Below are 25577 nucleotides of genomic sequence, written 5' to 3'. Positions count from 1 at the left end.
TTAATAACGTAGATCCATACAAGCATGGTCTAACTTCTTCAAAGATGTAACGCTCACCTGATTCCTGCAGAGGCGCCGGTCTTGACTGGGTGAATGCCGTATCTTCAAAGGTGATGTGTAACACACGGTTGGCTCTTTGGGCTGGACCTCTGTGCACTGTATGTCTGACTCGAAGAGTAAGATGTCTGCAGATAGAAAATATGGGATTAATGAACTGGGGTTATTGGGTGCCTCTCTCCTCTTCCCTTTCTCTTCTCCTGTAGAACCCCAAAGGTTAACGCCCTCACCTTAGGTAAGTGAACGCCGAGCTCTCCATCTGCCTCGGGGCAGGGTGCCGTAACCAGTTTCTTCACTGGATAAGGGTGCAGGCCTCTTGACCTCAGAGGACTGCTGTCCATCGTTAACTGCACGGACGGTAAGTTCTGGGCACTTCAAATGTCTTAAAAGTCTTTTGTAATGATATCTCTTGTTTTGCAGGGTTCCGGCGATGGCGAATGGCGGGCTGATGAGAGTTGAGGATCGAACCTGCGTGAGGAATAGAAGCGCCTGGAAGCACGTAATTTAAGCGCTTGTAGCCTGCTTCACGATGCGCACTAACTGTCCCTTTTATCTTGCAGGTACAAGTTCGGAGCTTTAGAGAAGCTGAAGGGTGCTGGAATACCCACTGGATTCGGCGTGGGAAGGAGTAATGGCACGTGAGTAATAAAGTTGCCCAATGTCTTTAAACGCACCTTCTTTTGCCTTTCAGATGCGGGATGCAGCGCCGAAGGCCTCCGGAGCGTGCGAAGAGCTGGTAAGCTTTTGTCTTTCAGATGCCGGAATGCAGTGCGAAGACCTCCGGAGCATGCGAAGAGTAGGTAAGCCTTTGTCTTTCAGATGCCGGAATGCAGCGCGAGGCATTGGTGACAGCTGATGGACCAGGTAAGAGATGCGCTGCCACTGAAGACCGTAGTGCTAACCTGTTCTTTCTTTGTCTTTACAGGTGCTGCTGAAGACTGGATTCCAGGATGGTAAGCCTTTGTTCCCTTAGGCCCAGGATCAGAAGCAGAAGACACAATGAGCGTTCTGCTGCAGAGAATGCAGAATAACGCAAAGCAAGATTCATCCATCGGGTGTGGTTTAAATAGCCTCCTGTAGTGCTTGGTGTCTCCTTCCACAGCCACGCCTAGGTAAGAAAAGAGTTCCTGCTTTCCAGAAGAGTTCCAGTGTTCTGAACCTAGGGAGTGGTTCCTGCCCCACCCAACAGGAAAAGTAGTCCCAAACAGAAGAGGATCAGGGGTTCAACTGGCAGGTAAGTAAGCAGCATGGTCTGCTGCAGGTAAGTCCACCCAAGCATTATGAGCCCGGCGCTTCCAGCGCTGGGACTGGGCATCTTTATGAGCCTGGTGCCACTGGCGCCAGGACATGGTCCAAAAGGTCCAAATTGGGACTGGCTGGCACTCGGAACCGGGGTTATGGGTCTGCTTCCAAGGGAGTCGGGCAAGTCCTGATCTTTTGGAAGCAGAGATCATGACAGCACCCCCCCCTCAAGGCCCCTCCCAAACCGGGCTTCTCTGGGGGTTTGGGCTTGTTAGGAAATGTTCGATGAAATCTTTTGATTAGACGAGGCGCGTGGACATATTCTGCAGGTTCCCAGGATCTTTCTTGAGGACCGTAGCCTTTCCAGTCAATCAGGTAAAATAGTTTAGATTTGGAGATCTTGGAATCCAGGATGCTTTTGACTTCAAACTCGAGTTCTCCATCAACTAGAATAGGTTTTGGAGATGTAGTTAGTCGGGTTTGCGGTTGAACGGGTTTTAATAGAGAGACGTGGAAGACCAGATGTATCTTCATGTGAGGGGGCAAGTCCAACTTGACCGCTACTGGATTTACTATGGTAGTGATGGAATAGGGACCAAGGTATCTTGGGTTGAATGTGCGTGGTCCTTTTAGAGGTAGATATTTGGTGGATAACCAGACTTGATCTCCTACTTGATATTGGGGGGCTTCCTTCCGATGTTGGTCTGCTCCTTTCTTGTATTGTTCTTTAGCCCTTTGAAGGTGAGAAACGGCTTCCTTAAAGGCTTGGGTGATTGTAGAATGCAGGTGGTCTACTGCTGGTGTTCCAAGATCTTGGAGTGCATCCAACTCCGAGGTTCGAGGGTGACTACCGTATAAAAGAAAAAACGGGGTCTTCCCAGTTCCCGAGTGGACAGAGTTATTGTAGGCATATTCGGCTATCCAAAGGATATCTTTCCAAGTTTTTTCAGTTTGTTGTAGCATGCAGCGCAAATACTGTTCCAGAGTTTGATTGGTCCTCTCGGTTTGTCCGTCGGTTTGAGGGTGGTGGCTGGTCGAAAGTCTCACATCAATTTGAGCCGACCGACAGCAACTTCGCCAAAAATGAGAAATAAATTGACTACCTCGATCCGAAATTAGAACTAAAGGAAAACCGTGCAGTCGGACGATGTTTTCGAGAAATTCTCGGGCCAGAGTTGCTGCTGTTGGTAAGCCTTTGAGTGGAACGAAATGCGCCATCTTGGAGAATAGGTCCACGATTACTAGGATCGTATTGTATCCGGAGCATGGAGGTAGATCGGTGATGAAGTCCATAGAAAGCGTATGCCAAGGGCGAGGCGGGATGTCAATAGGGCGTAAGAGGCCGGCTGGTTTTTCCTTTTGACTCTTGCTTTGGGCGCATACTCCACAGGACATTATAAAGTCTCTGATATATTTTTTCCAAGACGGCCACCAGAAGTAGCGCTTGATCTTTTCCGAGGTCTTGGTCATACCGGGATTGTAACGCTCACCTGATTCCCGTAGAGGCGCCGGTCTTGACTGGGCGTATACCGTATCTTCAAAGATGATGTGTAACACACGGCTGGCTCTTTGGGCTGAACCTCTGTGCACTGTATGTTTGACTCGAAGGGTAAGATGTCTGCAGATAGAAAATATGGGATTAATGAACTGGGTTATTGAATGTCTCTCTCTTCTTCCCTTTCTCTTCTCCTGTAGAACCCCGAAGGTTAACGCTCTCACCTTAGGTAAGTGAACGCCGTGCTCTTCATCTGCCTCGGGGCAGGGTGCTGTAACCAGTTTCTTCACTGGATAAGGGGAGCAGGCCTCTTGACTTCAGAGGACTGCTGTCCGTCGTTTACTGCACGAACGGTAAGTTTCGAGTAATTCTAATGTCTTTAAAGTCTTTAGTAATGATGTCTCTTGTTTTGCAGGGTTCCGGCGATGGTGGATGACGGGCTGAAGTGAGTTGAAGATGGAGCCCGTGTGATGAATAGAAGCGCCTGGAAGCACGTAAGTAAGCGCTTGTTGCCTGCTTCAGGATGCGCTCTAACTGTCTTTTTATTTTGCAGGTACAAGTTCGGAGCGGCTGCAGGGTGCCGGAATACCCACTGGGTTAGATGTGGAAAGGAGTAATGGCACGTGAGTATTAAAGTTCCCCAATGTCTTTAAACGCACCTTGTTTTGTCTTTCAGATGCGGGATGCAGCGCCGAAGGCCTCCGGAGCGTGCAAAGAGTTGGTAAGCTTTTGTCTTTCAGATGCCGGAATGCAGTGTGAAGACCTCCGGAGCACACGAAGAGTAGGTAAGCCTTTGTCTTTCAGAATGCAGCGCGAGGCGTTGGTGACAGCCGATGGCCCAGGTAAGTGAAGAGCTGTCACTGAAGACCGTAATGCTAACCTGTTCTTTCTTGTCTTTATAGGTGTTGCTGAAGACTGGATTCAGGATGGTAAGCCTTTTTCCTTAGGCCCAGGATCAGATGCAGAAGACACGATGAGCGTTCTGCTGCAGAGGATGCAGAATAACGCAAAGCAAGATTCATCCATCGGGTGTGGTTTAAATAGCCTCCTGTAGTGCTTAGGTGTCTCCTTCCACAGCCACGCCTAGGTAAGAAAAGAGTTCCTGCTTTCCAGAAGAGTTCCAGTGTTCTGAACCTAGGGAGTGGCTCCTGCCCCACCCAACAGGAAAAGTAGTTCCAAACAGAAGAGGATCAGAGGCTCAACTGGCAGGCAAGTAAGCAGCATGGTCTGCTGCAGGTAAATCCACCCAAGCATTATGAGCCCGGCGCTTCCAGCGCTGGGACTGGGCATATTTATGAGCCTGGTGCCACTGGCGCCAGGACTGGGTCCAAAAGGTCCCAATTGGGACTGGTTGGCACTCGGAACCTGGGTTATGAATCTGCTTCCAAGGGAGTTGGGAAAACCCTGACCTTTTGGAAGCAGAGATCATGACAGGGATGTCCTTCCATTAAAGAATCGTGATAACAAGAGATTACCTCTTTCTGTAGATCTGTGCTGGGCAGGTATAACCATTCTTGGAAATATAATAGGTTGTCCTTCACCGTAAAGTCCTTTCCCTGCAGATGCCAATTCTGTATGTCTGCTGGAGTTACCAGTAGCCTGGCTTTATCCTTAACTTCCTGTATGGATCGTGTGGCGATTACACCTAGAATTCTTTGTTCGGGAATGATAGGTACAGGTTTAGGATTGATCAAATGTTCTTCCACTCCCATCCGAGAAAGGGCATCAGCTTTACCGTTCTTTGTACCAGGTCGATAGGTAATTATGAAGTCAAACTCGGCAAAGAATAGTGCCCAACGGAGTTGCCTAGAGGATTGAGCTTTTGCGGTTTTCAAATATTGCAGGTTTCGGTGATCTGTAATCACAGTAACGGTGTGTCGGGCCCCCAGAAGATAATGCCGCCAAGCCTTAAAGGCGGACTTGATAGCTAGAAGTTCCTTATCAGTAATAGTGTAATTGATTTCAGAAGGCGAGAATTTGCGGGACCAAAATGCCACGGGATGCAACTGATTGGTTACTGGGTCCTTTTGTGATAGAACTGCCCCCATGGCAAGGCTCGAAGCATCAGTTTCAACGATGTAGGGGAGTTCTGGGCGAGGATGTTTTAAGATCGGTGCAGAGATAAATCTAGTCTTCACATTTCTGGAAAGCTTGTTCCGCCTCGGTAGACCATTCAAAACGTTTGTTTTTCTTTAACAAGGCGGTGATGGGCTGGACTATTCGAGAGAATTCGGGGATAAACCTGCGGTAAAAGTTAGCGAAGCCTAACATGCTTTGAACACCTTTTACGGAGGATGGCGATGGCCATTTGAGAATTGCATAGACCTTCTTTGAATCCATACGCACTCCGCTAGGTGATAATATGAATCCCAAGAATTCAACTTCAGTCTCGTTGAAAACACATTTTTCCAACTTAGCGAAAAGTTTGTGTTGACGCAATCTCTCGAGGACCATTTTCACGTGTTTCCGATGTTCAGTTTCCGATGAAGAATAAACGAGGATGTCGTCAATGTAAACAACAACACACACATCTATGAGCTCTCTGAGGACATCATTCATAAAATATTGAAAGGCGGCCGGGGCATTGCAAAGTCCGAAGGGCATGACCTGATATTCAAATAGCCCATACTTGGTGCGGAAGGCCGTCTTCCATTCATCGCCCTCTTTTACTCGTACCAAGTGGTAGGCTCCTCTAAGATCCAGCTTTGTATATATGCATGCTTTTCTGACTTGGTCCAGGAGTTCAGGGATCAAAGGTAACGGATATCTATTCTTAACGGTGATCTGGTTCAGGGCGCGATAATCTATACAAGTTCTAAGGTCCCCTTCTTTTTTTGGAACGAAGAACAAAGCTGAGGAAGCAGGGGACTTGGAAGGACGAATAAACCCATTCGCTAGGTATTGATCCAGGTATTGTCGGAGGTGAAGATTCTCAGGCTCGGTGAGGGCATAAATTCTACTACAAGGAGGAGTAGATCCAGGTATCAGGTCTATCTGGCAGTCATAAGACCTATGAGGAGGTAGAGAGTTAGCCTGATCCTTCCGGGAAACATCTTGGAATTCTAGGTATTCAGGAGGTAACTGGGGAGCCTCCGAGGAAATTGCTGCCAGTGCAACACCAGGTCGAGGGTGACAAGTAGAGACACATTCTGGAAACTGAACCGTTCTTGCTCGCCAATCGATCTGAGGATTGTGCTTCTCTAACCAAGGAATTCCTAGAATAATCTGGAACTGAGGGGCCTTGATCACATCGAACACGATCTTCTCATGGTGTCCATCTTGACTTACTAGCGTCACTTCTTGGGTGGTATGCGTTACTGGTCTGGAGGCTATCTCCGTACCATCCACCGTAGTAATGACGTCCTTTACAGCCTTTGGACAAAGAGTCAGATTCATCCTCAAAACCATTTCATGATCCACATAATTGCCGATGGCACCGCTGTCGACGTAAGCTTCAATCGCATGTAATCGATCCGGATGTTCAGGGCTAATGAGGACCATAGGTATCACGAAATGCGAGGTCACGGAACTGGTTTTAACGCTCGGCAAGAGGACCTCTATTCTTGTCGGGCGAGGTCGTTTCCCTGCTCAGAGTTTGTGACCCTGGTAACTGCAGCTCCTACTGCCTTCTTGGCTGGTTTCACCGGACAGTCTCGAAGAAAGTGCCCTGAGTTTCTGCAATAGAGGCATAATTGCAGCTGTTTTCTCCTTTCCCGCTCCTTTTGTGTTAGGCCCCCTATTTGCATGGGTTCCCCGGAGTCTACTCCTTTGGTAGGAGTTGGTGGTTTGGAAAATACTCGAGCATCAAACTTGGAACGATCGGCCTTCCTGTTCTGCAGTCTGTGGTCAATTTGAACGACTAAGTCAATATAGTCCGAACAGTCTTGCGGGGGATTCACTACTTGGGCTAACACATCTTTGAGCTCTCCACGTAGACCTCTATAAAACAGCGTAATCCTTTTGTCCTCAGGCCATCGAGTTTCCACTATCAGTCTGTTGAAAGACGCAATATAAGCCAAAAGGTCTTGATTACCCTGTCGCAATGAAAGGAGCTCATTGTCCAAGGCCTGCCCCTGTGAATGTCTTGCAAACAGTTTTTTCATACTGAGCTGAAAAGCTTGAAAATCATGGAGAACCGGATCATCTTGATTAACTAGAGGGATCGACCAGTCTACCGCTTTGCCACTAAGGTACGAAAGCATGAAAGCTACCTTAGCTTGATCAGTTGGAAAGGCTGCTGGCCGGCATAAGAAGTGCAACCGGCACTGGTTAATGAATACTGCAAACCTCTTTGGGTCACCAGAAAATCGTTCGGGCGGAGCCAGAGGTACATTCCCAGGTAGGTTGATCTGCACTGGGTTCGTAGAGGATGTTGAAGGAAGATTTGCCCCTGATGCGGGTAGCAGAGTTTGTCCGGCTTGTGACTGTAGCAATTGTCTAGCGAGATCGTCTGTTCGCTCCTTGGAAATAATCAGTTCCCTTCCTAGAGCATGCGTTTCCTGACGGGCTGCATGCACTTCTGCTCTTAGTTCCCCAAGTAACTGGGCTAGCTGGTCGGTATCCGAGGTTTCCATAGCGCCTGGGTGGGAGTTTTGCGGTAGGCTTTGCGTTCTGTAACGCTCACCTGATTCCCGCAGAGGCGCCGGTCTTGACTGGGTGAATGCCGTATCTTCAAAGGTGATGTGTAACACACGGTTGGCTCTTTGGGCTGGACCTCTGTGCACTGTATGTCTGACTCGAAGAGTAAGATGTCTGCAGATAGAAAATATGGCATTAATGAACTGGGGTTATTGGGTGCCTCTCTCCTCTTCCCTTTCTCTTCTCCTGTAGAACCCCAAAGGTTAACGCCCTCACCTTAGGTAAGTGAACGCCGAGCTCTCCATCTGCCTCGGGGCAGGGTGCCGTAACCAGTTTCTTCACTGGATAAGGGTGCAGGCCTCTTGACCTCAGAGGACTGCTGTCCGTCGTTAACTGCACGAACGGTAAGTTCTGGGCACTTCAAATGTCTTAAAAGTCTTTTGTAATGATATCTCTTGTTTTGCAGGGTTCCGGCGATGGCGGATGGCGGGCTGATGAGAGTTGAGGATCGAACCCGCGTGAGGAATAGAAGCGCCTGGAAGCACGTAAGTAAGCGCTTGTAGCCTGCTTCACGATGCGCACTAACTGTCCCTTTTATCTTGCAGGTACAAGTTCGGAGCTTTAGAGAAGCTGAAGGGTGCTGGAATACCCACTGGATTCGGCGTGGGAAGGAGTAATGGCACGTGAGTAATAAAGTTGCCCAATGTCTTTAAACGCACCTTCTTTTGTCTTTCAGATGCGGGATGCAGCGCCGAAGGCCTCCGGAGCGTGCGAAGAGCTGGTAAGCTTTTGTCTTTCAGATGCCGGAATGCAGTGCGAAGACCTCCGGAGCATGCAAAGAGTAGGTAAGCCTTTGTCTTTCAGATGCCGGAATGCAGCGCGAGGCGTTGGTGACAGCCGATGGACCAGGTAAGAGATGCGCTGCCACTGAAGACCGTAGTGCTAACCTGTTCTTTCTTTGTCTTTACAGGTGCTGCTGAAGACTGGATTCCAGGATGGTAAGCCTTTGTTCCCTTAGGCCCAGGATCAGAAGCAGAAGACACGATGAGCGTTCTGCTGCAGAGAATGCAGAATAACGCAAAGCAAGACTCATCCATCGGGTGTGGTTTAAATAGCCTCCTGTAGTGCTTAGGTGTCTCCTTCCACAGCCACGCCTAGGTAAGAAAAGAGTTCCTGCTTTCCAGAAGAGTTCCAGTGTTCTGAACCGAGGGAGTGGCTCCTGCCCCACCCAACAGGAAAAGTAGTCCCAAACAGAAGAGGATCAGGGGTCCAACTGGCAGGTAAGTAAGCAGCATGGTCTGCTGCAGGTAAGTCCACCCAAGCATTATGAGACTGGCGCCAGGACATGGTCCAAAAGGTCCCAATTGGGACTGGCTGGCACTCGGAACCGGGGTTATGGGTCTGCTTCCAAGGGAGTCGGGCAAGTCCTGAACTTTTGGAAGCAGAGATCATGACAAAAGACCACGCAATTGCAAAACATTCTCTTTCAATTGTTGCCCACCTTGTTTCACGGTCCTTCAATTTCCTACTGATGAAGCAGATAGGGTGTTCCCTGCCTTTCTCGTCCAGCCGACTCAGAACTGCACCTATTCCTGTATTTGAAGCATCACTTTGTACAATAAAGGATTGGTTGTAGTCAAGAGCTCTCAAGACTGGAGATTGGCAAAGGGCTTTCTTAAGTCAAATGCCTTAGTGCACTCCTCATTCCACCTGACCTTTTTGGGGAATGTGGGTGAGGCGATCACATTCAAGGGAGACGCTATGGGCCCATTGTTCTTAATGAACTTCCTATAGTAACCAGTGAGACCTAGAAAGACTCTCACTTGAGTAGTAGGGGTGGCCCAGTCTTGTACAGCTTGCACCTTGCTAGGAAATTACCTTATTTCACATCCTCCTACCTCAAGTCCAAGGTAGACCACTTTACTCTGACCAATTTGACATTTGCTTGCCTTCATGGTCAGTTGGGCCTGTTCAAGAGCCTGCAATACATATCCAAGGTGGTTAAGATGCTCTTCCCAAGTGGTGCTGAACACTGAAATTTCATCCAAGTATGCCATGCAGAAGTCCTCCATCTCATTCAGAACATGATTCACCATCCTCTGGAATGTAGCAGGTGTATTTCCTAGTCCAAAAGGCATAACCTTAAACTGGTAGAGGCCTCCAGGGGTGGAAAATGCAGTTGCCTCCTTGGCATGGTCTGTCAGAGCTAATTGCCAATCGCCTGATGTTAGGTCAAATGTACTGAGGAACTTGGCTATACCAGGTTTGTCCACCAGTTCCTCTGTCCTAGGTAAAGTATTAGCATCAGTAGTGGTGACTGCATTTGGAGCTCTATAGTCCATACAGAATCTCAACTCCTTGAATCCTGCCTTTGGCAATAACACAACTGACTAGCCCGTGGACTTGTAGATGGCTCTATTACCCGGAGAGCAAGCATCTTCTTGACCTCTTCCTTTATATGGGTTCTTACATGGTCCGACATCCTGTAACCCCTGCTTCTGACAGGGAGACAGTCACGAGTGAGTATATCATGCTGGCCCCAAGGGGTCAATCCTGGTGTCAGTGAAAACAGGGGGGCTAACCGATTTAACAGAACTTTGCACTCCTCCTATTTTTGCAGCATCAGATCAGAAGAGAGATTAACTCCTATTTTTCCATCTAAAGGCTGTCCCACGAGAAGGTCGAGTAGAGGTTCACTCTCCTCCTCCTCTTGATCAGATGCTAAGAGCAAAGTTCCCAGTTCTGGTCTGAATAAATATGCCTTTAGGCGGTAAGTGTGAAAGACCCTGGGGGTCTCCTTGGGATTGCCCAAGTCCATTAAGTAATTGACCTCTCCAAGTTTGCCTACAACCTTGAAGGGTCCAATCCATTTGTCCTGTAAGGCCCTCCACCTTGTAAGTACCGTAACTAGAACTAGCTGGTATGGAGTAAACTCCACCATGTTGGCCTTCTGGGCATGCCAATGTTTAACCAGAGCCTGATGTGCTTTGAAGTTATCAGAAGTTTGTCATGATTTGTGTCATTCTCCTTCGGAGACCTAACACATAGTCAGTGACTCTCACTGGCTTGAGGGAAGGAGCACTCTCCAACGTTTCCTTGATTAGGGCCAATGGACCTCTAAACGGATGACCATAGAGGAGCTCAAAGGGGCTGAAACCAACCCCTATGAGGGACTTCTCTAGAAGCAAAGATAAGGCATGGCAGTAGAAGGTCCCCATTTCTTCTAAGCAACAATCATGCCCTTCATAGTTCTATTAAACCTCTCCACCAACCCATTGGTTTGGGGATGGTAGGCTGTTGAGAACTTGTAGGTCACTCCACAGTTTTTCCACATGGCTTGCATGTAGTGGGGCATAAAATTGGTCCCCCTGTCTGAGATAACCTCCTTAGGAAAACCAACCCTGGTGAAGATACCAAGGAGGGCCTTGGCCACTGCCTGAGCAGGAACAGTCCTCCTATGTATGGCTTCAGGATACCTGGTAGCATGGTCTATCACAACCAATATAAATCGGTTGCCTGAAGATGTGGGAGAGTCTAGGGGATCAACAATGTCAATCCCTACCATCTCTGAAGGAATCTCTGAAACACTTGTGTACGAGCGCGATAGAAATAAAATATCAATCAATCAATCAAAAAACTCCCACCACTGGGAGGGGTACCAAGGGTGCAATGTTCTTAGCTCCACTCTTGCCCGAAGTCTGATAAGTGTGACATCTTCCACAGAATTTATCTACATCAGACCCCATTTTGGGCCAGTAGAAATTCAGTGAAATCCTCTCCTTGGTCTTCTTAAAACGGAAGTGACCAGCTAAAGGAATCTCATGGGCTAACTATAGAAACTGGGGTCTCACCACTTGAGGCACTAGAAGTCTTCTGTAGTACCTGGGGTAGACTCAATAGGCTCACTGTAAAGGAGGCCATCCTCCCAGTACAGCCTGTGCTTCCCTGGCTCTTGCCCTTACAGCTGGGAAGCTGCCTATTGGCGAAGTCCTTAAAGAGTAGGACACTCTCTTAGACTTCTGCTGAAGTCTGCTCTAGAGGGTCCACCTTCTGCAAGCAAAGTCTACAGCTCAGGATGGTGTTTAGGATCCATATCTCCAACAAAGGAAAGGGATTCTTCCAGCTCTGTTTCACCAGTAGCTGATTCACCATTCTCTGGCTGTTCCTCACAATCAGCCTCAGCTGGTGGAGGGGTCACATGTGTGACCTTGGACTGTCCTCTCTGGGACATCCTTGTCTTTTGAACAGGGGTGACACCTTTCTTCTTTCCTGAGACCTTGGTTTTCCCCTTTGTCTCATTTGTCCTAGAAGTAGAAGGGTGTCCTTCCTGTGGACTGGAAGTTATAGGTTCCTCTGTAACTTCCCATTGAGGCACCTAAAGTTGTCTCTCTGGCCTTCCTAGTCTTCTCCTGCTTCATTTTACTGTGAGGCCTGGGGGTGCTTGATACAACTCCAAGGGTTTTTAAGTCATTCCTCAACAGGACTCTCCCAGGCACCTCGCCTTGGACACTGACAGGGATTCTTACAGTCATATTGATGCACCGGATGAGGGCTGGTAGTCTAGGAATCATCTGGTTTAGTGGGAGCCTTAGGTGCCTTAGCAACATCCTGTGGCTTGAAAAAAAGTTTCATCCACTACTGTAATGCTGGCCCCAGTGTCTCTAATGACAGGGGTCTCCTGTCCATTCACAAGTACACTGTCCTTGTAGTATTCTTTTGTGTTGTCTGGAATAGAGTTGCACACATCTGCATTCTGCTGTTCCCACAGAGCCAGGGACACTAAAGAAACACTGTCTGAGACTCCAATCGTGTTTTCAGCTAATACTTGAAAGTTACCACTACCCATATGAACTTCATTCTCAGGGATGAAGGCTAAGGAGGCAGTGTGGACCCCTGAAAGTTTACCCTTTTTGTTTGTTTTATTCACTTATAATGCGCACCAGACCCGAAGGTAGCCGGGCGCAGCAGTACAGCAAATGCGAAGCTTAAGTTACAGGGTGGGGTCATGGGATGCATAGGGCCTCATTACGAATCAGGCGTTAAGGGGTTAAGGGCGCCGTAAACGGCACCGACCCTTAACGCCTGATTCCGAAGTCCCTTTGCGCCATGGTGAGTTTAATGCCTGCTTTTTGCAGGCGTTAAAATCCATGGCGCTAAGGGACCATGGTGCTCATTACGCCACCGTAATTTACGGTGGCGTAATTAGCGCCTTCCCCACTCCCATTATGCCCTATGGGGCAAAAATGGGAATGGGGAAGGGTAAAATGGGAAATGGGGATTTACCGCCCCACTCACCTTGGAATGGGGCGGTAAATCCGCCATCCACCATGGTGGTAAGGGTACGACCCAGGCGGTAACTTACCGCCTGGGTCGTAATGAGGCCCATACAGTGTACAAATACAAGATACAATGCAATGCGGCAATTGCAAATTATATATACAGGCACTAGATGGAGGTTAGCTCATCGGCCAGGTGGGCAGAGTGAGGAGGTCCATATAAATCAAAGGAGAACAGGAAAGTGATGTGTATATGCTAAGGTTGTGTGAGGATAAGTGGGCGCCAATGGGCTAATCATTGGCAGACCTCAGCAGAGTAGTGTAGTTGCTTCTAAATTTCAGAAAAGGCTGCTCCTCACGTAGAGGGTTTGGCAGTGAGTTCCATAATTGGGCCGCTTGAACCTGGAAGCTGCTGCCCCCCGCCTTAATTAACCTGAATCTGGGAATAATGAGGCTATTGGCATTTGAAGTTCTTGCAGGGCGCGTGTGGTTTCTTTTTGTGAGTTTATTACAGAGATAGCTCGGTGCAGCATTGTTCAGGGCTTTGTGAACCAGGGACGCTACTTTTAAATAGATTTTGTTTTGGGTGGACAGCCAGTTGTTTTGACGCCTGATCTTTGAAATATGCGATCTTTTAGATACACCGAGGGCGGCTCATAGGGCGTTATTTTGAAGAATTTGAATTCGGTGGGTAATGGATTTATTTGCTCCAATGTAGAGGGCATTACAATAGTCAAGCCTCGAGAGGATGAGTGCTCTCGCTAGGATAAGGCAGCAATTGTCAGAGAGAAAGTGCTTACCTGCTCTAATGAGCTTGCATGTGTAGGCGGTGGCCGAAGCCAATGACTTCACCTGCTTGTCGAAAGAAAGGGTGGCATCCAGATAGAAGCCAAGTGTCTTCACGTCTTTAGATACCTAGATGATATTCCCATCTATTTCAAATAAGGTATAGTCCTGGCTAAGTTTTTTAATTTTAGAATGTGTCCCTAGGATGATCAATTCTGTTTTATCATCGTTCAGGCATAGAGCGTGGGTTGCCATCCATGCCTGGACGATGATATACACCCTATTCACCAACGCCAAATCCTTGTTGTGATCCCCGGAAAGTGGGAGGAGAATCTGGGTATCATCTGCATAGTTAGTGTAGGTGATACCGAGATGGTCCAGATCATCAAAAAGGGGATTCATGAATATGTTGTAAAGAGTTGTGAAGACACACGAGCCCTGAGGAACTCCGCACCAGATAGGGATTGGGTCCGCCGCTGCCAATGGGGAGAACACCCTCATGGTCCTGTCACTAAGAAAGGATTCAATCCAAATGATGGGCTCTCTGGAGAAATGTGCGGCAGAGTCTAAATGGCTACAAAGTACCCCATGGTCCACGAGGTCGAATGCCGCCGAGAGGTCCAGCAGCAAGAGGAGAGCCATTTTTCCTTTATCTCTTAGATCATCTATTTGTACCTTCAGGTCAATGAGGGCAGTCTCTGTGCCATGTTGGGGACAGAATCCCGATTGGCGCTCTCCTAAAAGTTTATGTTGTTCCAGAAAACTTTGGATTTGATTATAGGCAATCTTGTCCAAGATTTTAAGCAGGAAGGGGACTGTCGTAATGGGACGGTAGTTTGTGGGTGTAAGAGGGTCTAGCGTTTGCTTTTTCAGCAGTGGTAGTACCCAGGATTGTTCTAAATTGGTGGGCACCGTGCCGGACGTGAATGAGGAGTTGACAAGTTTGGCTATAAACGGGGAGAGATCCCTAGCAGCATCTTTTATAAGCTGCGCAGGGCAGGAATTGCCCTGGCAGGTTGACAGCTTAAGAGAGAGGATGACTTTCTCCACCTCAAGAATAGAGGTTTTAGAGAACATGAACCGTATAGCTGGGTCCTGAGCCTTTGGGGCAAGGTCTATTAGTCTTAGATAGTTGTGTAAGGGAGGCTTTCTTTTTGGCTATTTTCATTTGGGGTAAGGACATTTTATTTGATAAGGCTTGCTGAATGCATCTGGGATCCCCTTTCACATGGTCAGTTGACTCACAAGCATAACATTTACCAAATGGTTTGTGGAATGGGGGCTTCTGCTGACCTCCCTCTGGTTTAGCACCAGAGGTTTTACTAGACTGACCTGGTTACCCATGGGTTTTACCCTTTTTCTGTTTTTGGTCCTCTTTTGGGTGGTTGGAATTTGAAATCTCTTTTTCATCTTTCTTGTGCTGCTTCTCCTCATCCTTTTTGTGAGTGGCTCCAGAATCGTTGTGAGTGGCCCTGTTGGCAACCTACAAGTCAGCAGCCTTTACTAACCTTTTGTAATCAATCTCTTTTGAGTCAGCCAAGTGCTGTCCCAGCTCAGGAGAGTAGGCATCAAAAATAGACCAACAAAAACAGATTTCTCATTCTTTCAAAGGATTTCACTCTGTAACCCTTAACCCAACCATCTAAGTAGGCCCAGGGGTACAATCAGTCTTTTTGAGGGTCCTAAACCTCTTACGGAACTGGGAAGGAGATTTACCAAATCTGGCTATCAAAGCCAGCTTCACATTCTCATACTCCTGTCTTTCAAGTTCACCCACCTCCATTACAGCATCAGTTGCAACCTGGGGGAGCCTAGACAAAAGGCAAGTAATCAACTGATTTCCTGTGAGACCCTGAATCCCATGATTGTATTCAAAGGCACCCAACCAATCCAAAATATCACGTTTCACATCATACATACTCACTGCTTCTTTAGGCAGGTGAGGCCTCTAGGACTGGAAGACCTAAAGGACTCTGGGAGGGAAACATTTTCAAGAAACAATCCTTTCATTTCAATAGCATTGTGCATTTCCAATTCCCTGAGCTTGATGTCCTGATGTTTGGCTTCAGCTTGAGCTTGCGACATTTTAAATTCCAATACAAGTCTCATTTTCTCAAGAGACACATATTCTGCACTCAGGGCCTCATTACACGGTATGCGGTAAGGGTTTACCGGTACCGGTAAGGGCACCGGTAAACCCTTACCGCCTTACTACAAGGTCCCATTGCCGGACCCGACCTCAACGGCTGGTTTTACCAGCCGTTAAGGAACGGGCCCGCAAAGGGACCTTGGTGCTAATTACGGTAGCGCAATTTGTGGTACTGTAATTACCTCCTTCCCCATTCCCATTGAGCCCTATGGGGGCAAAAATGGGAATGGGGAAGTGCTTTGGTGAATGGGGACTTACCGGCCCCACTCACCTTGGAGTAGGTCGGCAATTCCGCCATCCACCAAGGCGGACACGGTAAAATACCGGCGGCAACCATGGCGCTAGTAGCGCCATGGTTACCACATACCGTGTAATGAGGCCCTCAGTGTTGGACCTTGTGGGGTCCCAGTGGACAAGGATTGAGGCTGAAAGGCAGCCTGGGTCAAGGAGGGGCTCCTATCCTGGGACTCCTCTCCCTCCTATGACTCTTCTAAGACATTAGAGTTAGACTCTGAATTATCACCTCATTATCAATTTCCACATTTTCTGGATTAGTAGGAGTTACAGGCCTACTATCCAAACTTTGGTGATTCAACAACCTTGCAATTAACACATTAGTCTTTCCTTTTACAGTAAGATTCCTGACATTACATATCTTTCAGTTGTTCGAATGTTAGAATGATCAGGGCTTCCTGCTGGAAGTTATCCATATTTGGCATGTTACAATTGCTGTTCTGATGGAGCTTAGCCTTGTGAAGGTTTTAGTTGAACACAAGTTTCCTTTAAGTTCACACATGATAATGAGGTGGGGGTCATTCACACAGTTGAACCTGTAAGGATTAAAGTCGACCCATTCACGAGTCTTCTCCGTATTCCTCAGTGCCCCTACTAGTAACCCGTGGAATATCCCAATAATCCATGTGAAAAAGCCCAGGAGGTTCACCTACGACTTTGTTTAAGGTTTGAGGGCTGTTAATGCAGTATTGATGCCTTCATTCCCATTGGTGCCAAACCCTGCCACTATTCTTCCATGCACACCGCCCTAGCACCCGATGCCACCCATTGGATCTTTGTTCCGAACTCTTCTGTGTCCCCATACATAAAGATAGTCAATATTGCTTTGCATTTTGGCTTACAGAAGCCCGACACACCTGGGCAGGATTACCCAAAGGATATACAGAGGGCCACACCCTCTTATCACAACAGCTGAAGAAGGATTTAGATGAGAATATTACCTGGAATGCCACTGTTAATCCAGTACGTCGATGACTTTTTGATGGTGTCACCATCATATGTAGCCTGTAAGCAAGACACAAAGGTACCAATGACTTCCCTGGCTGAGAAAGGGCATTAAGCATCCAAACAGAAGTTACAATTGTGTACATAGAGAGCTCATTATCCAGAAAATTATATTATGAAAGGTTATCGCTTGGTATCTCCCTCCCGAAAATGGGCCGTTTATAAAATCCCTAAACCTCAGACTGTCCCACAAAGAATCTAAAGACCATCCTCTGAAAGAAATGCCTCCTCCCCGACACCTAGGACCACACACCCTCCGCTCCCAATTCTACCCGAGACTGGGTGATTGATGCCCCACTGTATCCTCCGATGGTTGCTTGTAGATACTTTGCTGAGGAAATGCCCTCCTTCCCCTCCTCTAGTGCTACCTCACTGCACACTTGTTTTTCTGCTTCCGTCACTGTGTTCGTCCTTCTCCTCTAGTGCCATCTCTCTGCACACTTGTTTTTCTGCTTCCCTCACTGTGTTCTTCCTTCCCCTCCTCTAGGATTATCTCACTGTGCACTTGTTTTTCTGCTTCCCTGACCACGTTCTTTCACCTATGATTATAAAACGCTCTGTCGCTTTTTGAACCTAGGCGTGCATCCAATAAGTACCATCATAATAAAGAAAAACAAAATGTGAGCATTTTCCGGGATAGTTGGTTACTGGCGGTAGTGGATTATAGGTTATGCTGAAATAGTCAAACCGCTTAAATAGTTCACCCTCAAAAAGGACTCCAGAGGCTGAGGAAGACTTTGCAATAATAAAATCATGTCTACTTGAACCTCCAGCTTTGGAACTCCAGATTACAAAAAGGGATTAAAAAAAAGGTAGCAGGCGCCCCTCTCTAGAAAGAACATGACATGATAACCTGTTCTGTGGGTTTTCTCCCCACTTTGAGAGTCTGCAGCTATCGCTTTTTGCTCACTGTACCTTTCACAGATGGGAAATATCCATTTGCGCATTAGTCTTTGTCCCGCCCACATGGGCAGTCCAGCACCAAAATGCTATGGCAATTCCCTTCTGAACAGGATTACCAACAGCAACCCCATACACATGTTTCAAGCTTGTTGGGCCTCATCAGTAAGGTGGAGCTATGCCTCTCTGAGCACAGTGAGCGAAGGGTCCACGTCTGGGTTCCCCCATGTAACTTAGGGTGACCAAAACCAAGTTCCTTGCAAACATTTTCAAAAAAGGTAACAGGCGCCCCTCTCTAAAAAGAACATGGCATGATAACCTGTTCTGTGGTTTTTTCCAAAGTTGGAAGAAAAACACAGAACAGGTTACTATGCCATTTCTTTTAGAAATTTGTTGCACCAGAATCAGCAGTAGAGCAGAGTGTGCGCACTGTGTGAGGATCTCCTTACATGCAGTAGTTTACCTACTATTACCTACTATTGAAAACAAAACCTCAGCACATGTTTTGCCCAATGACAGCTACAAGGTGTGTATCCAACCCTCCACCCCCAGCCTCATAACTCCCCTTACCCTCAGCACAGCTCCATACTAACATTATTCTTTATGCAAAGAGCACCTAGGGCTGGTACTCAGTGCCCACGGACATGCGGTCCCCAAGAATGATTTAGTTGTCAGGCTATGTTCTTCAAAAATGATCACTTCTTGTTAACCTGTCTAAAGTGTTGCTACATATATAATAGCACACATATATTGCATACCACAAAGTCTTGGCTCGCTCGTGGCAACACCACTTGAAAGCCATTGTCCTCTAATGTGTATATTGATTGTAGGTGGTTTAATGATACGGATTACCAAAATAAAGCTGATTGGTTGCACTTAGAAGAGGGCCATAGAAAGTCCACCTTTCTGATAATTGCTAATCCATATACTTTCCTTAGCTATGGTATATGGATCTTCTATGTTGCTGTCATATCCTCTGCTTATGCTATGTGTATCTTCCATGCTGCTGCCATACCCTGTATTTAACGCTATGGCATTTGGATCTTGCACGTGGATTCCTCTCTGGCTACTGTATCCATGCTTGGGCACTTACACATTCCATGAGGCTACTAATCTGAGTGCTGTGTCACTGCTGGGGTAGATCTACCTGCTCCGAGTCCTACATCTATACTACAACCCGTACACCTGCTGCATACCTTTTAATAGAATGGATCCTGTACATATGCTAGAACACAAATGCTCTCATTGTGAAATGCTTGTGTTGCGCTTGAAAAGCCATCTGTTCATTATTCTGTGTCCAGCATAGATGAGGGGGACTTCGAGAGAGCTGGTTTTTGATGGCAACCAGGTCAGCTTATCAAGCTATGGGTTGTAACAAAGGCGAGCAGAGATTTTTGGATAGCTATATTTCTTCGGCTTCGATGGTAACAAAAATGTGTCTGTATCATCCCCTAAACACTTTTTTTTTTCAAAATTACATTTTAATCACTGTATATGGATAATGTGCTTTGAAATGCAAATTGTTACCCCATTTAAAGTCTTGATAAGGGGCTGGGATTGCTTCTTATGCTTCTATATACGGTGCAACATGGGCCCACTTTGAAATCATTTTCCAGGGCTACTTATGGTTGGTAGTCGAGCGCATGGCACGAGGGGAGGAAGAAGAGTAGAGAAATGGGAGATGTAACAGGGAGGGCACAGGCAGGCAGGGCAGGAGACAAGCCATCTCATAAGCAAAGAGCAATGTGTACAGAGAGTCATACACATATCACAGCAGTTATTTACCTTTTATAGTCTGTGCTTCTTACTTTTACTAAACACGACAAAACACCAATAATGTATTCAACCCTGTGGAGAGCAAACATTATCATATGATTCATTCATCTACATATTGCTAGAATTTACATGATGGATAAAATATATAATCAAAATATCCAAATAAAGAGCTCCGTATCTCATCCCGCACCCTCATAACCCGCTCTCCATCACATACACAGGAGAAATGCTTAACAGAAGGTTTGCGTAGGAAAAGCAGAGACAAGTCAACATTTCTCCTAAAAAAAAACTCCTTTTTCACTACAAAGGTGTGGACTAGCCATACTGCTTCGTTTGTGCAGCATTTTCACCATACAGCATTTGAGCTGTAAATGAGCAAGAGGGAGGACAAGAAGCCTCAGGAACAAAACCACCACTCAGAACTTCGCAGAGTGACTGAGGATACCCGAGCTGCATCTTCACCAGCAAGACTGGAGTACAGAGCTGGTAAACAGACATACTCAGTGCTGAGAGGGGGCCCTGTGCCTATCCTGGGATAGATGTACCTGCTCTGTGTCCTGCGTCTATACTAAAGGTAGTAAACCAGCCTCGTGCCTGCTATTATTAGATCAGGCCTTGAGCCTATGCTGGGGTAGATGTACCTGCCCTGTGTCCTGCATCTATACTAAAGGTAGTAAGCCAGCTCTGTGCCTGCTATTATTAGATCAGGCCTTGAGCCTATGCTAGAACACAAATACCATCACTGTGGAATGCTGATGTTACCTTTGAAAAGACATCTATTAATTAATGTGTCCAGCATGGATGGGGGGGAGGGGACTTCAACAGGGCTGGTTTTGATCATTGTCATGTCAGCTTATCAAGCTATGAGTTATGAACGGGGCAAAGGTGGCAGGGAACAGAGATTATTGGATATCTATAGGTCTTTGGCTTGGGTGGAAAGGCAAATTTGTCTGCATCAGCTCTAAAATAAAAGGTTTTTGGAGCTAATGTTCATTGAAATGCACACTTTTGCCCCTATTCAAACTCTCCGTTGAGGGTTGGGATTGCTGGTTACGCTTCTCTCCTCAGTGCAACATGGGTCCACTTTGAAAACATTCTCCAGGGCCACTTTTAGTTCAGCACTTGGTCCGAGGGGAGGAAGAAGAGTAGAGAAATGGAAGAGGTAAGGGGGGGCCACAGGCAGACAGGAGACAAGCTGCATCATAAGCAAAGCACAATGGCCCTCATTACAACACCGGCGCTAAACCATGGCGCTATTAGCACCATGGTTGGTGCCGGTGTCCAAGGTTGGCGGGGCGGTAATTCCCCATTGAACCATGGCCCTTCCCCATTCCCATTTTCGCCCCATAGGGCTCTATGGGAATGGGGAAGGCGCTAAGTACGGTACAGCAAATTGCGGTACCGTACTTAGCACCAAGGTCCCTTTGCGGGTACCTACTTTAACGGCTGGTGTAGACCAGCCATTAAGGTCGGGTCCTGCAAAGGGACCTCGTAGTAAGGCGCTAAGTGTTTAACGGAGCCGCAGCCTTTTACGGCGCCGTTAAACACTTTGCGCCAGTGTCCTAATGAGGGCCAACGTGTGCAGAGAGACAGTAGTTACTTACCTTTTGTAGTCTGTGCTTCTTACTTATAGATGAACTCAATAAATAATATCAAGTAAATACTGCAATCATTTACATATATGATCGAAATTCTGCCTATATTACCCACGTCCTACCAGTATATAACCCCCTTCCTCCTAGTATATCACCCGCTTCCTCCCAGTATATCACCCACTTCCTCCCAGTATATCACACACTTCCTCCCAGTATATCACCCCCCCTCCTCCCAGTATATCACCCACTTCCTCTCAGTATATCACCCCCTTCCGACCGGTATATCACCCGCTTCCGACCGGTATATCACCTGCTTCCTCCCAGTAGATCACCCACTTCCTCCCAGTATATCACCCCCTTCCGACCGGTATATCACCCCTTCCGACCGGTATATCACCCCTTCCTCCCAGTATTTCACCCCCTTACTCCCAGTATTTCACCCCCCTTCTTCCCAGTATATCACCCCCTCCTCCCAGTATATCACCCTCCGTCCCTCAGCAGAGGCAAGGCAAGATGCCTCCTAGAGACTCTTTTCTCACCCCAGGGGTGTAGACTGGCCTCCATCACTCATCTGCAGCGCATTATGGCATAATCACTGCTTCCTCGCAGGTGCGGCGTTTTCACCCTAGATCCTGAGCTTTGGGAGAGGAAGAGGGGAGACTGGGGGCCTCGGGAACACAGCACTCTCATAGAGCCTCGCAGAGTGACTCAAGATGGCCGCGAAATCGCCTTCGGCAGCAAAGATACTGCTCACCTGACCTTGCGGGTGCAGAGATAGCGATCAGCCGAGCATGCGCAGAGGAGAGATAGCGATCATCCGAGCCTGCGCACTGCAAAGATACTGAGCATGCGCATTGCAGAGATACTGACCATAAAAGCATACGCAATGTAGAGATACTGATCAGGAAAGCGTGCGCAGGGCAGAGATAGCAATCATGTGAGCATGCGCAGAGGAGAGATAGCGATCATCCGAGCCTGCGCACTGCAAAGATATTGAGCATGCGCATTGCAGAGATACTGACCATAAAAGCATACGCAATGTAGAGATACTGATCAGGAAAGCGTGCGCAGGGCAGAGATAGAAAAGAGTTCCCGGGCCCTACTGACAGGTGGATCGCTTGAGCATGCGCAGAAAGGAGGGACTGCAGAAAACTAGCTCACAGAAAAAACTATTTAGCAGAGCATGCGCACAATGGAGTTGCGGGACAAGGAACAGAGGGAGCGCGCGCACCTTAGAGTCACTGCTACTGATGCTTCTGCAGAAGCAGGACATTGGAGCAAAAAACAGGCGTAGTGCTGATCTAATTTCTAGACTCAAAAAATGACGGAAAGTGAAAGGGAAGAGAAGAGACACTAATACAATAATGTATTATTTGCACGACTATAAAGAAAAATGCTGTCAAGCTAAAGAGAGCCATTTCCTTCTCCTAATTCTTCTATATTATTTAGGTAGTTTTACATTTTGTGCATAGTTCTAGCTAAAGTTTTTCTCTATGGGTGTAGAATCCTGCTTGGCGACCGATGCGTCGGCGGGAAGCAGATAATGGAAGGCCCTACGTACCCAGGCCTCGCTGCGCAGCTCCGGCTGGAGCGAAATGATACGTGTGCACCCTGATGCTCCGGTGCACCTGGAACTGCCCATGCCTAGCGGGGCATTTATTTACATCACTGCGTAGTAGGGCGTAAGGCGTACACAACATGCCTCCTTTTTCCCAACAAAACATTAACAAATCTGCTATTTTTCACAACAATGTTCCAAACAGTGGCTTCTACTACTTCGCTGGCTGGGCCGTTACCACTCATAGGGCCTCATTCCGAGTTGGGCGCAAAGGGATTCCGGGCACTGTTAAAGACATCAGTGCCGGTAATCCCTTTGCGCCCTACTACGAGTTCCCTTTGTGGGTCCCTTCCTTAACAGCTAGTTTTACCAGGCACTAAGTACGGGACTCGCAAAGGGAAATCAGAGCCTATAACGGCACCGCAAATTGCGGTACCGTTATTAGCTCACCCCCATTCCCATTGAGCACTAGGGGGGGCTCAAATGGGAATGGGGATTTACTTTTTCAATGGGGATTTACCGGTGCGGCAAAGGTCGGACTAGACCGGTAAGTCCCCATTGAACCAGGGCGGACTCGGGACCATTATTGGAGGCAGTCATGGCACTAATAGCACCATGACTGCCTCCAATCTCGGAATGAGGACGATAGTCTTTGAGTCTTTCAGGGGGCCTCGGCGCAGTTCTCAGAGCATATCGTCCACTCCTGGGGGCTATCCCTTGACTTCCATTGTGCTTGCCACCTTCATCGATCAGCTCTGCCTCCTCTGGTTCAGTCGGCATCTCGTCCATGCCACCGTTCATGGTCACTTCTCCTTCCTGATGATGATGCTCCTCAATTTGGGGGTCATCCTCTTCCGCTAGTGGCTGCTCTCCGTCCGTCCACAGGTCTCGTGGTACTGTCTTGAACCATGATGCATTTCTTGTGACTTGTCTTCATCCCCTTGTGGCTGTTATCATGGTCCCTCGCCTTTGTCTTATGGTACACGGGGCGGAGTCATATTGGGTGTCCAGCTTTGACTTGGATGGGTTCCTTATCATTATTTCCTGATCACTGACCCCATGGTTGAATCTCTTGGCGTGACTCTTGACGCTCATCTGTTCATTCGCCACAGACCTCCTGTGTTGAGTTTGTTCCCTGTCATACGTGTCCATGCCCCTGCTCGGGTGGTGTGGGATGGATGAGTTGATTATGGTTCCATACATGATATCCGCCGGTGGTATCCCTGTGGTGCTGTGGGGTGTCACTCGGTAGTTTCTTAGGAATCTGTATAAGTCCACCTTCCAGGGGCTTGAGTTGACACGGGAGAGGCGCAGTACTTTGGTGAGTGTTCGCATGAATCTTTCTGCGTCTCCGTTGGCCTGTTGCCATCTCGGCATTATGTGATGGTAGTGAATGTTGAGGTCGGCTAGGTATTTCTTGAATTCCTCGCCCTGGAACGGAGGTCCATTGTCACTCCGGATTCGGCGTGGAAGGCCGTGAATGGCGATTTTTTTTTCCATAGCCGATATGACTGTCTCTGCTGCCGTAGAGGTTACAATTTCGACCTCAGGATACCTAAAGTGGTCATCAATGGCCACTAACAGGTACGTGCCCTCCTGTATTTTGCAGAAATCGATGCTGATTGCGTCCCATCTGGAGGACCCTCGCTCAGCCGATAATATGGGCTCCGTATTCGGCGGGGCGCTGGTGATTTGACATGGGAGGCATGTCATGATGAGTTGCTCCACTTTTTCATTGATGCGGGGGAACCACACACAGTGTCTGATCCGGGCCTTGGTCCTCACCATTCCCTGGTGGCCTTCATGCACTAGCGCTACGACTTAGTCTTGCATGCTAGCGGGGATGACTATTCGGGTCCCTCTTAATATGAGCCCTTCCTGCGTGATTGACAGGTCTGGCCTTACCGCGAACATGCCAGTGAGGAATTCTTTGCTTCGGCAGTGCGGTTATGAATATTCCGTAGGAAGGATTTCCATTCCCCGGAGATGACCGTGTCCTTTACCAGATCAAAGCATGGGTCGGCTTGTGTGGCTTCCACTATGTCTTCTATGCCGATGGCTCTTGGTTTCATCATGTGGACCACGTTGCAGATGTGTTGCTCTGTTTCCTCCACCACGTGTATCTCTCCTGGCGTGGCTGGTCTTGGGTGTCTGGACAGGAAGTCCACTGGATTCCCGCTGCCAGGTTGGTAAGCCAGTTCGAAGTCATACTGTTGTAGGTGTAGTAGCCACTTCCCTATTCTGGCTGGAGGGTGCGATGACGAGCCTGTGAATATGGGAAGGAGTGGTTTGTGGTCTGTGTATGCCTTGAACTTGAGGCCGTACAAGTACAGGTGAAAATGGCGACATCCTCACAGTACTGCGATTGCTTCCTTTTCTATATGGGAGTATCGTTGCTCCGTCGGTGTTAGAGCGCGTGAAGCATATGCGATCGGCATTGAGTCACCTGTGGCTGTTACTTGGATTAGTATTGTCCCAAGACCCATTGGGCTGGCATCGACGTGTAGTTCGGTCGACAGCTTGGAATTGTAGTATGCCATGGTGGTGTCGGTCGAGAGTGATGCCTTGATTTGATCGAACGCCACCTGGCAGGTGGGGCTTCAGATCCATTTCGTGCTGGCCTTCGTGAGTTCTCTCAGAGGTTCAGATACTGTGGCCAGATTGGGTATGAATCTTCCACAGTATGTTGCCATCCCTAGGAAGCTGCGTACCTCTGTTGGTGTGGTTGGGGGTGATGCAGCACGGATGTCCGCTACTTTTTGAGGGTCTGCAGAGATGCCTGCGCTGTTGAATATATATATCCAAAGAACGAGATTTCTTCCTTTAGGAACTCACACTTGTCCTTATGTATTGTTAGGCCTGCACT

At 47.8% G+C, this 25577-nt stretch overlaps 1 protein-coding gene across 2 annotated transcripts in view; it reads right to left on the bottom strand.

Moving 5' to 3' along the window:
- The window catches only part of LOC138551425 (zinc finger protein 33B-like), a 51181-nt gene extending 29301 nt beyond the window's left edge, over positions 1 to 21880 (bottom strand). The window contains exons 1-3 of one of the 2 annotated variants that reach the window (XM_069642485.1): positions 21693 to 21880; positions 19568 to 19630; positions 16819 to 16882 (exon numbers count right to left, since the gene is read on the bottom strand). The gene's annotated coding sequence lies outside the window, so the exon portion shown is untranslated. The remainder of the gene's footprint in view (positions 1 to 16818; positions 16883 to 19567; positions 19631 to 21692) is intronic. The other variant, XM_069642486.1, reaches the window with a different exon arrangement.
- Positions 21881 to 25577: the final 3697 nt, after the last annotated feature.

This window comes from Ambystoma mexicanum, chromosome 1q (assembly GCF_040938575.1).
Source record: "Ambystoma mexicanum isolate Mex_15411 chromosome 1q, UKY_AmexF1_1, whole genome shotgun sequence".
In the NCBI taxonomy this organism is placed as follows: domain Eukaryota; kingdom Metazoa; phylum Chordata; class Amphibia; order Caudata; family Ambystomatidae; genus Ambystoma; species Ambystoma mexicanum.
The sequence above is the reverse complement of the archived record's forward strand: the minus strand, read 5'-3'. Positions and strand labels throughout refer to the sequence as shown.